Source organism: Canis lupus, chromosome 7, assembly GCF_048164855.1.
Source record: "Canis lupus baileyi chromosome 7, mCanLup2.hap1, whole genome shotgun sequence".
Taxonomy (NCBI): domain Eukaryota; kingdom Metazoa; phylum Chordata; class Mammalia; order Carnivora; family Canidae; genus Canis; species Canis lupus.
Genome location: NC_132844.1, coordinates 14,081,824 through 14,090,497, shown reverse-complemented (window position 1 = coordinate 14,090,497; position 8,674 = coordinate 14,081,824). Strand labels below are relative to the sequence as shown.

General features: G+C 39.7%; 1 long non-coding RNA gene across 1 annotated transcript in view; it reads left to right on the top strand.

Moving 5' to 3' along the window:
• Positions 1–5,591: 5,591 nt before the first annotated feature.
• Positions 5,592–8,674, top strand: part of LOC140636589 (uncharacterized) — a 74,472-nt gene continuing 71,389 nt past the window's right edge. Inside the window, exon 1 of the long non-coding RNA XR_012033798.1 lies at positions 5,592–5,803. This is a non-coding gene — a long non-coding RNA (uncharacterized lncRNA). The remainder of the gene's footprint in view (positions 5,804–8,674) is intronic.

Below are 8,674 nucleotides of genomic sequence, written 5' to 3'. Positions count from 1 at the left end.
AATTCCACTAAAGAACTACAATAAAAATAAAACTATCACATGCATTCCAACATTTTTTTCTCTTTTTATGAAGAATGCTTTTGATGAGATGCAATGTCCTTTAAAATCTCTGAGCTGGAAATATCCATAAATATTAATTCTAACTTCAGTTTAATCCTAGAAATACAAATTATAGAATTTAGCTCAAAGAACAATATCAAAATAATAATGATGATAATAAACATAGCACTAATCATAATAAAGAATATTGATTGAGTATTGAGCTAATTAAGTCCTAAGTACCCAGTGCTTCCATGCTTGGGAGATACTACTTCTTAATCCTTTTATAAATCCTTTAAAGTAAGGACTCTTCCCCAATTTTTGGTTGAGGACCCTGAGACTTGGAGCAATCTAGTACTTTGCTCAAGGCCACGTTGCTGGTGTGATAGATTGTGATTAGAAAGGTCATAATTAAGGTCATAATTGAGGTCATAATTAAACTGCTTATTTTTATGGGTCCTCAGATTCCAAAAAAGCTAGGAGCAGAGATGGCTAAGTCTTTCTCCAGAGAGGTTTTCAGGCCATCTCAACTTTTTTTATTTTGCGCATGCATGTAAAAGACCTAGAAGGCAAACTTAACACCGTTGGATCTTGTAGACAGAGTCTCAGTGGCTGTAGTACACATGTAATGTAAATGTTGGGCTCTGATTCAACGTCAGATATTCTCATGATGGCAGCTTCAACAGCTAACACTTGCTCCTGGGCTCACAGCAGTGCTCAATGCACCCAAGGGGCAGAGGCTCACCACCCTGATACACGTCCACAGCTCTGTGTTGGCACACAGGATACAATTGGAAGATGTGTTGGCACACGGGACACAATTGGAAGACCTGTAAGACTCTGCTGGTTGTTTTCTTCCTAATGCTCCTGACAACCCAACCCTATTTTATTCACATCCTGTCACTGTGTTCATGGCTTCTTCACTGCAAGAGTTTCTCAGGACATTGGCAGCAACAACAGGGCCCTCCCACCCCTTAAACAGGATCTTGTAAAACCATGGCAATTGATGGGGATGTTCTAACATTTTAAAAATTTGATTTAATTTCCAAAGCTTAATTTGCATTCATCTTGGCCAAGTTTATGGTCCTATACAGCAAGTTCAGGCCAGTGACATGTGACAGAGTCTGGAGGCGTAGGTGAGGATTATTACTCCTGTATCTGTGATGGTCACCTATACCTATGACATGCATGAGAATCTGGAACAGTGCCATGCTTTGATGGTCAAGTGGAGAGCTAGGTTCTCAGTACTTGAAATAAAAATATTCACTTGTGTTCAAATGGACAATTTTAAATATTAATTATTAACAAAATTAATAATTAAGAGACACATGTGCTAGGGACACTAAAATGTAATTTACTCATCCTGACATTAAAAAAAGAGAGAGAACAAATTTGCCTATAATTTAAATTTTAAAATCGAATGCAGTAAAAAAACCTGAAAGGCTAATAGCTTCATTAAAAACTATATTTATCCCCCCAAACTTATCTCAAATCTTAGTGCAATTTAAGTGCATGAATATATAAGGCAATTTGAAGTTGCATGAATAGCCTCTGTGCTACCCCACACCCCAGGACATCACTACCAATAAAATCTCACACTTAACAAAAAGAAAATGATTCCATGTGCCTTGTGGAAAATTGGAAACATTAGCAGAGATCTGTGCAAATGAATTTTTTTCTGATCAATGAGAACTTATTAAATAGGGCTTGGTCTGAAATGACTATTGTAAGGTTTGGGGTACACTAATTTTTCTTAATACTTAAAAGGTTTATATTCTTTATATCCTTCACAGATTCTTTTTTCCAGGGGATAAATGAAAAAGAAAATCCAGTTCAATTCATTTCCTCCAATATAGCACACTAGGACTTCCTCATTTAAACCACAGACAATGTCCTCTCTAGTCTCCTCCTCCTCCCCTGAGCCTGAATAGAGGGATACTCTCTCAATGTATGCTCAGCCACCAGCTACCCCAAGTCACTTAAGTAAACACGGAGGCACCTTGGTGAAAGCAATTGCATGGTCTGAATACCATCAACTGACACTTCTATTCAGTGACCCTCTCAGGTCTCAGAAATGGTCTTTTCAAATTCCGGGTCTTGAGATATTGATTTCAATCAGCAGCTTTTCCTAAGAGCATCATTTCAAAAATAGCCCTGTCACAATTTCTACGATCTCATCTCAGTTTCATCTGGGCTTTGTATTCCTATTTGAAACCATTCAGCGAGATGACACCAGAGGGCTTTACTGAGGCATTGATTCAACTTCATGCATAGGCAATGGAATTTATTCTTCTGTATATGAGAAAACATTAATATTTAGGTTTGTAGAAGGAGATTTCAGGTTTACACAGGCCAGTTACTTTTTTTCTCTTCTTGTAGAAATAAAAAGCTCAAACTAGACCACTCCCATTATGAAATTCTCAAGCTTACTGCCAAACCATTGACTTACAAATCAACATCAATTCTACCCTTTTGGAACATATTAGAGATAAACTGGGTGGAGGAGGGGCAGTAAAAAAAAAAAGACATGTAGCAGGTGAGCACACAGGTAAGTAAAGCAGAAACATGAAATAATGAACTATAATTTCAACCTAAGTGTCTTCCAAATTGGCCCCTGACACTTACCCAATAGTAAGTTTTTCTCAAGTTGTAATTATAAGCTGCCTAGCAAATATTTATTTAATGACAGTAATTGAAAGAAGGTTGATGTGCATCATTTCACTTTGCAGCGAGAATGCAGAGGCTCAGGGTCACCCATAATGATGTCTGTTAAAGACCCTTAGATTGTCCTGATAACTCTCCCATGACAGATAAATTCAGGTTATTTTTCTATTTCAAAGGGAAAAGGAAAAGAATGTATCTTAATTACTTTCTATGCTTTAAACCCTGTAATAAATACTTTCTACATGTTCTTTCATTTAATCTTCCCATAGGCCCTTAGAGGAAGTAATATTACATTTAACAAATGAAGAAACAGGCTGATATTAAGTGACTCGCTTGCATCATTAGAAAGAGGCAGGATTGGGATTTGAATCCAGTTCTTCAAAGCACAGATAGAGGCATAGTTTTAGCATATACTATGTACCAGGCATTCTGTGAGACGAGGGGCATTTACAGCTGAACAGCATTCAGTTTCTGCCCTCAGAGAGCCATATTCAAATAGACAAACACAAGAAATTGATGACAACTGATAATATAGAGGAAAAATCCTGAAGTTGAACATTAGCACACTGAATACAGAATATATTAAAAGAACAATTTGAGCAGGTTTTGGCCAGCGATGCAGGGTTTTTCAACATTAGGAAAAAATGTTTCAAATTAGGAAATTAAGGAAGACACATATTATTATCTTGAATGCCAAAATGGTACATGCTAAAATTGAATATCTGTTATTGAGGTTTTCCAAACTTACTAATATAGAAATCAAATAATAAATAATTGCAAATATAGAAAAATAAAGATTCCTGTCTACCCAGAAAATCCAAAGGCATCAACTAAAAACTATTTGAAGTAACAAGAGTTGAATAAAATATCATTAGTATAAGATATACAAAAAATAAGCACTTTCCTAAACACTATCATTTCAAATTAAAAAAAAAAGTTATATAAAAAGATCCATGTGTTAGTAGATCACAAAATTATTCAGTACCTAAGAATAGAGTCAAGAAATACACAAGGCCTATACGAAACAAGATCTGAAACTTTATTAAAGGATAAGCATATAGTCTCATATACTACTGGGGGAAAAAATCCACTTTTACAATGTCTTGGGAGAGCAGTTTGGTAGTATTTATCAAAATTGAATATATTCTGAGTCAGCAGTTTTACTTCTAGGAATCTATTCTGCTGAAATTCAGTGACAGATGCAAAAGGATCTATTTGCAGAGATATTTATTATTTATGCGTATATAATGTAAAATCATGAATAAAAACAGGGAAAAAGTGGATCTCTATTAAAAAGGGAATAGGGCAGCCCGGGTGGCTCAGCGGTTTAGCACCGCCTTCAGTCCAGGGCCTGATCCTAGAGATCCAGGATCGAGTCCCACGTCAGGCTCCCTGCATGGAGCCTGCTTCTCCCTCTGCCTGTGTCTCTGCCTCTCTCTTTCTCTATCTCTCTGTGTCTCTCATGAATAAATAAATAAAAATCTTTAAAAGATTTTTAAAATTATTTATTTATAGATAAATATTTTATCTTTTACAAATAAAATAATTTAAAGTTATTTATTTATTTATTTATTTATTTATAAATAAATAAATAAATAAAAAGAGAATAAATCGTGTTGCCTGGGTGGCTCAGCGGTTGGGCACCTGCCTTTGGCTCAGGTCGTGATCTCGGGATCTGGGATCAAATCCCACATCCAGCTCCCTGCATGGGAGCTTCTCTCTCTGCCTGTGTCTCTGCCTCTCTCTCTCAGTCTGTATCTCTCATGAATAAATAAATAAATCTTTTTTAAAAATAAAAATAAAAAGGGAATAAACCATGGCACACCCATACTATAAAATATTATATATCCATTAAAGAGAATAAAAGAGATACATAGAACCAACATGAAGGATGCCCATAATACATTGTTGAATGAAAAAAAATAGCAAAATTGTATGTATTCTTCTTATGACTGTAGCATGTCCACACTGTCAATTTTGTAACTAGCCTGTTGTTTTTATAATTCAAGAAAGATCCTACAACTCCTAGTGTGCTCTATAACTATCTTAACAGAAATATGAACCAAGTGCTGTGTGAGCCCAGAGAGGAAGTGTAAAACTTTCCCAAAAGGGAGTCAGACTTTAGGCATCACAGAAGAACTCCATGCCCTAAAGGGTGAAGAAGAATTTTCCCCATAAAGAATGGCTGTAAAGCAGTCCAGAGAACAGCCGGTACCAAGGCATAGGGGAGCGAAAGGAGTGGCACATTCCAAGAAGAGGGACACCTCAGAAACCTAGGGTGTCCAGGAGGGCCCAGACAGAGAAATGACCCAGGAGGTAGTTGGTGGCTCAGCTGTGAAGCACCTCGTGTGACAACTAAGGGATTTAAATTTCGTTCAGGTGCAATAGGGACACAAGAGAGCTTTTTAAACAGATGAAGTGTATAAAATCTGTGGGAGGAAGACTCTGCCAACAGGGAGGGAGATACACTGCAGAGAACAGGAGAAGGGAAATTAGAGGGTCTCAAAATCAGAACGTTGAAAGCCAATTGCAAACCCCTTCGCCCAAAGGAAAAAGAGAAAACCTGAGGCAGCTATAATCACGTTTATAGGATCCAGAGTATTATGCTGGATAATGAGAATTATCAAGGCTGGGTAGCACAAGCCACAGGAAGTTTCCTAACAGGGACCATAGAATGAAATGCAATAACCTGAAATATATTTACCAGGTTTCTGGTGCTGCATGGGGCGCTGTTCTGGGGCCTGGGGATGGAGGTAAGGGAGGGATGGGGAGCAGTCCCGCTGCTAACGGAAGAGCCCAGAGGAGCACACTCCAGAATGTGAGGGAGTAACTGCCAAGCTGGCTAAGGACATCAACCCTGGGGACTTCAGAAACAAAGGGAGTCTGAGGGGAGAGGGGGTTGTGGCCAGGGCCTGTCGGGGAAGCCACCAGAGGCAGGCTTCAGTGGAGGGGCAGCTCTGAGGGAGGTGGAGGAGGAGTGGAGGCCTTCTGGGCTTCTCCTCCACCCCCCCCCCAACCATGAACATCTTGAGTCAGGGGCCCCCCTGTGTTTTGTCTGCGTCGCCAGGGGCTAGCTGGACGTGGAACATGGAGGCACTTGGTAAGTGTTAAGTGGAGGCTGACTGGAGGATGAATGAGGGGAAGTGGTAAGGGCAGGAGTGCAGTCTCAGAGCCAACCTCTACTGCTATACACTGGGGGGGCTCCCCAGGCCTTGCTTCTGAGGACGCTCACAACAGGTTTCGGGGATACTGGAGCCTTGACATGACATCCCCCTGTGACAGAGCAGAGGCACCTGGTTCATGAGATGGGTGGCCAGAAAAGAAGTGCAAAGACGCAGATGTATTTTGAGATGCTGGGAAGAGAAATCAAGATATTTCGGGGAAGCAAGGACCCCAGAGCCCTTGGCCTTCAACTCAGAGTAGGATTCAGATTGCTCCTGGGAATTAAAACAGCAGCTGTGAGAACTGAGCCAAGAGTAGCTGAGTAGGAAAGAGCTGGAGGCTGGGCTCATCTGGGTGTGTGTGTGTGTGTGTGTGTGTGTGTATGTGCACACACACATGGGTGTGCATGCATGTGATATATACCTCATTTCGATGTTCAAAAGAACACTAGTACGTGTAAAAATCCAGGGGAGGAGCTGAGAGGAGGCAAAAAGGAAAGGACGGAGGGAAGGGTAAGTAGATGAAGAGAGCTGTGGAGGGATGGAAGAAGGGTCCAGAGAAGCATCAGGACCATAAGGAATAAGGATAGAACTTCATGCCTGGTCTCCATCTCCTCCTTTTAAAAAGTGTCACAGGAAAATTTATCGTTAGTTTTGTACATGTGACAGTGGCATGATGGCTATAGATGCATATGTTTTAAAGTTCTTCTCATTTAGAGATGGTCATTGAAGTAAAAATAATGTGTCTCTAAGATGAGATAAGCTGGAGAAAAAGGTAAAAAGTTGGAGCAATATCATACAACAGAAAAATCTCAAAAGGAGACCTGGCCATAAACCAACCAAAGGGACTATGAAAGAGTGCTAGAATTTTTCACTCATCTTATTTCCTTTTTGGGGACATTAAATGGAACAAAGGCAGTGTCCATGAAAAAAAATTAATTTCAAAAATAAAACATTCTATGTCTTACATTAAAAGACACCTGCTACAGGGCCCCCTGGGGGGCTCAGTTGGTGCAGCATCTGCCTTTGGCTCAGGTCATGACCTCAGGGTCTTGGGATGCAGTCCTGCATGGGGCTCCTTGTTCTGCAGGGAGTCTGCTTCTCCCTCTGCCCCTCTCTCTGCTCTTGCTCTTTCTCCTCTCTCTCTCTCTCTCTGTCTCTCTGCTTCTCAAGTAAATAATTTTTTTTAAAAAAAGATACCTTCTAAATATTTTAATTTTATGCAGGAAAAAATATCAGGATTAATTCTACAGTAGATGTATATAAGCAAGGTGCACAGGTGGATGAAAGATGTTTTTAAGTAATGTAAAAGCTTGCTAGTGTTCCACTTCTTCTCCTCACCACCCTAAAAAAAATTTCTTAGCTATTGATAACCTTTAATCATATAACAGAATTGCAAATGTTTATTAAAAATGTGTCCCTGACCTTTTAAATGAAAAGGTTTATTTGGCATGACACCATAGATAAACCTGTCTAGCCTACCTAATGGGGCATGTGACTAACACAGGAGGTGAAATTAGAAATTAGAGATGTAGAAATGCACCGAATAATGAACCTCAATTACTGTCTGGATGATTCTTCTCACATTAGATCCCAATTACTCTTTCCCAAGTGAACTCTGGAGATTTTACCCATAAGAAGACTCCTTGGGTTCATGTTGGAAAAAAAAAAAATATATATATATATATAGTATATTTATCACACAAAGCTATCAGAAAATCCTCACCAGAAACTGAGAATGATTTCCTTATGGCTCAGGAGATACTGCCAAGATTTCCTTTAAGGTTTACTTAGATGGCACTCAAGTGAGATTCCCATATGGAATTATTCCCCACACAGGAGCCTGACCTGGGGGAAGCTGAACAAAGCAAAGATTACAAACTCCCAAAGCAGAGGCTGTTTTACATTTCTCCCACCCTGGATCTAATTCCATCGGTAAATACAGCACATGTTAAGTTATAAAGCATAATTATGAAAAGGCCAAGAAGTGCCACAAAGAATTGACCCTCCCGACACTATGAGGGAGAGGCCAAGGGCCAGGGATGGCTAAACAGGCTGCCCGGTTGCTGGCACCCAGGAGTTACCACAATCACCAAGGCAGCAAGATCCCAGCAGGCTTATGCTGTTGCTTAAAGACGTCTTATAGGAATCATCTACGTTCTGAGGAGCAGCCTTCCTGTCAGATAACTTTCTAGCTGTTTCCTTCAAATGAGGCAAACACATAATGTGGTAGTTTGCAACAGTCTAGTAAGCTCTACCCTCAAAGTACCCTCAAAACCGGGCCCTTGAGTACAGGGCAGTATTGGCACATGTGTTCTTGGTGGTGTGGGCTTCGATTGGTCTTCATGCAAAAAGGAAAGGTTTTCATGAAATAAAGCAGAATAATTAACGACAATTACGAAAAAGCAATACTTGTTGGGATGCATACCCTGAAAATGTTGGGTAAAAAATCTATAGTGTTTTTTATGTATGTTTTTTAATTACAATTTAAACCACTTGTATTTTGTACATTGAGAGAGCCTCAAAAATTTTTTCAAATAATAAGGATCCTCTTAAGATACTCTACTTGTAATTAATTGTGCCGTAGACTTTTCTTGGTATCCGTGTTCCCATGAATCAGAATGCTCATTTGGCAGGAAGCAAAATAATATATGTTAAGGGGATAGCGGACTTGGCCTCTTGTCTCCCGCAGGCTAGCCATCATGTGTCAGTGGAAAAATGGAGAAATAGCATCCCTAACCCTAAAAACATGCATGGGGCTGCTGGAGCCGCCCTTGGCCGAATTGAATGATATGTTTTATGCAACTGCC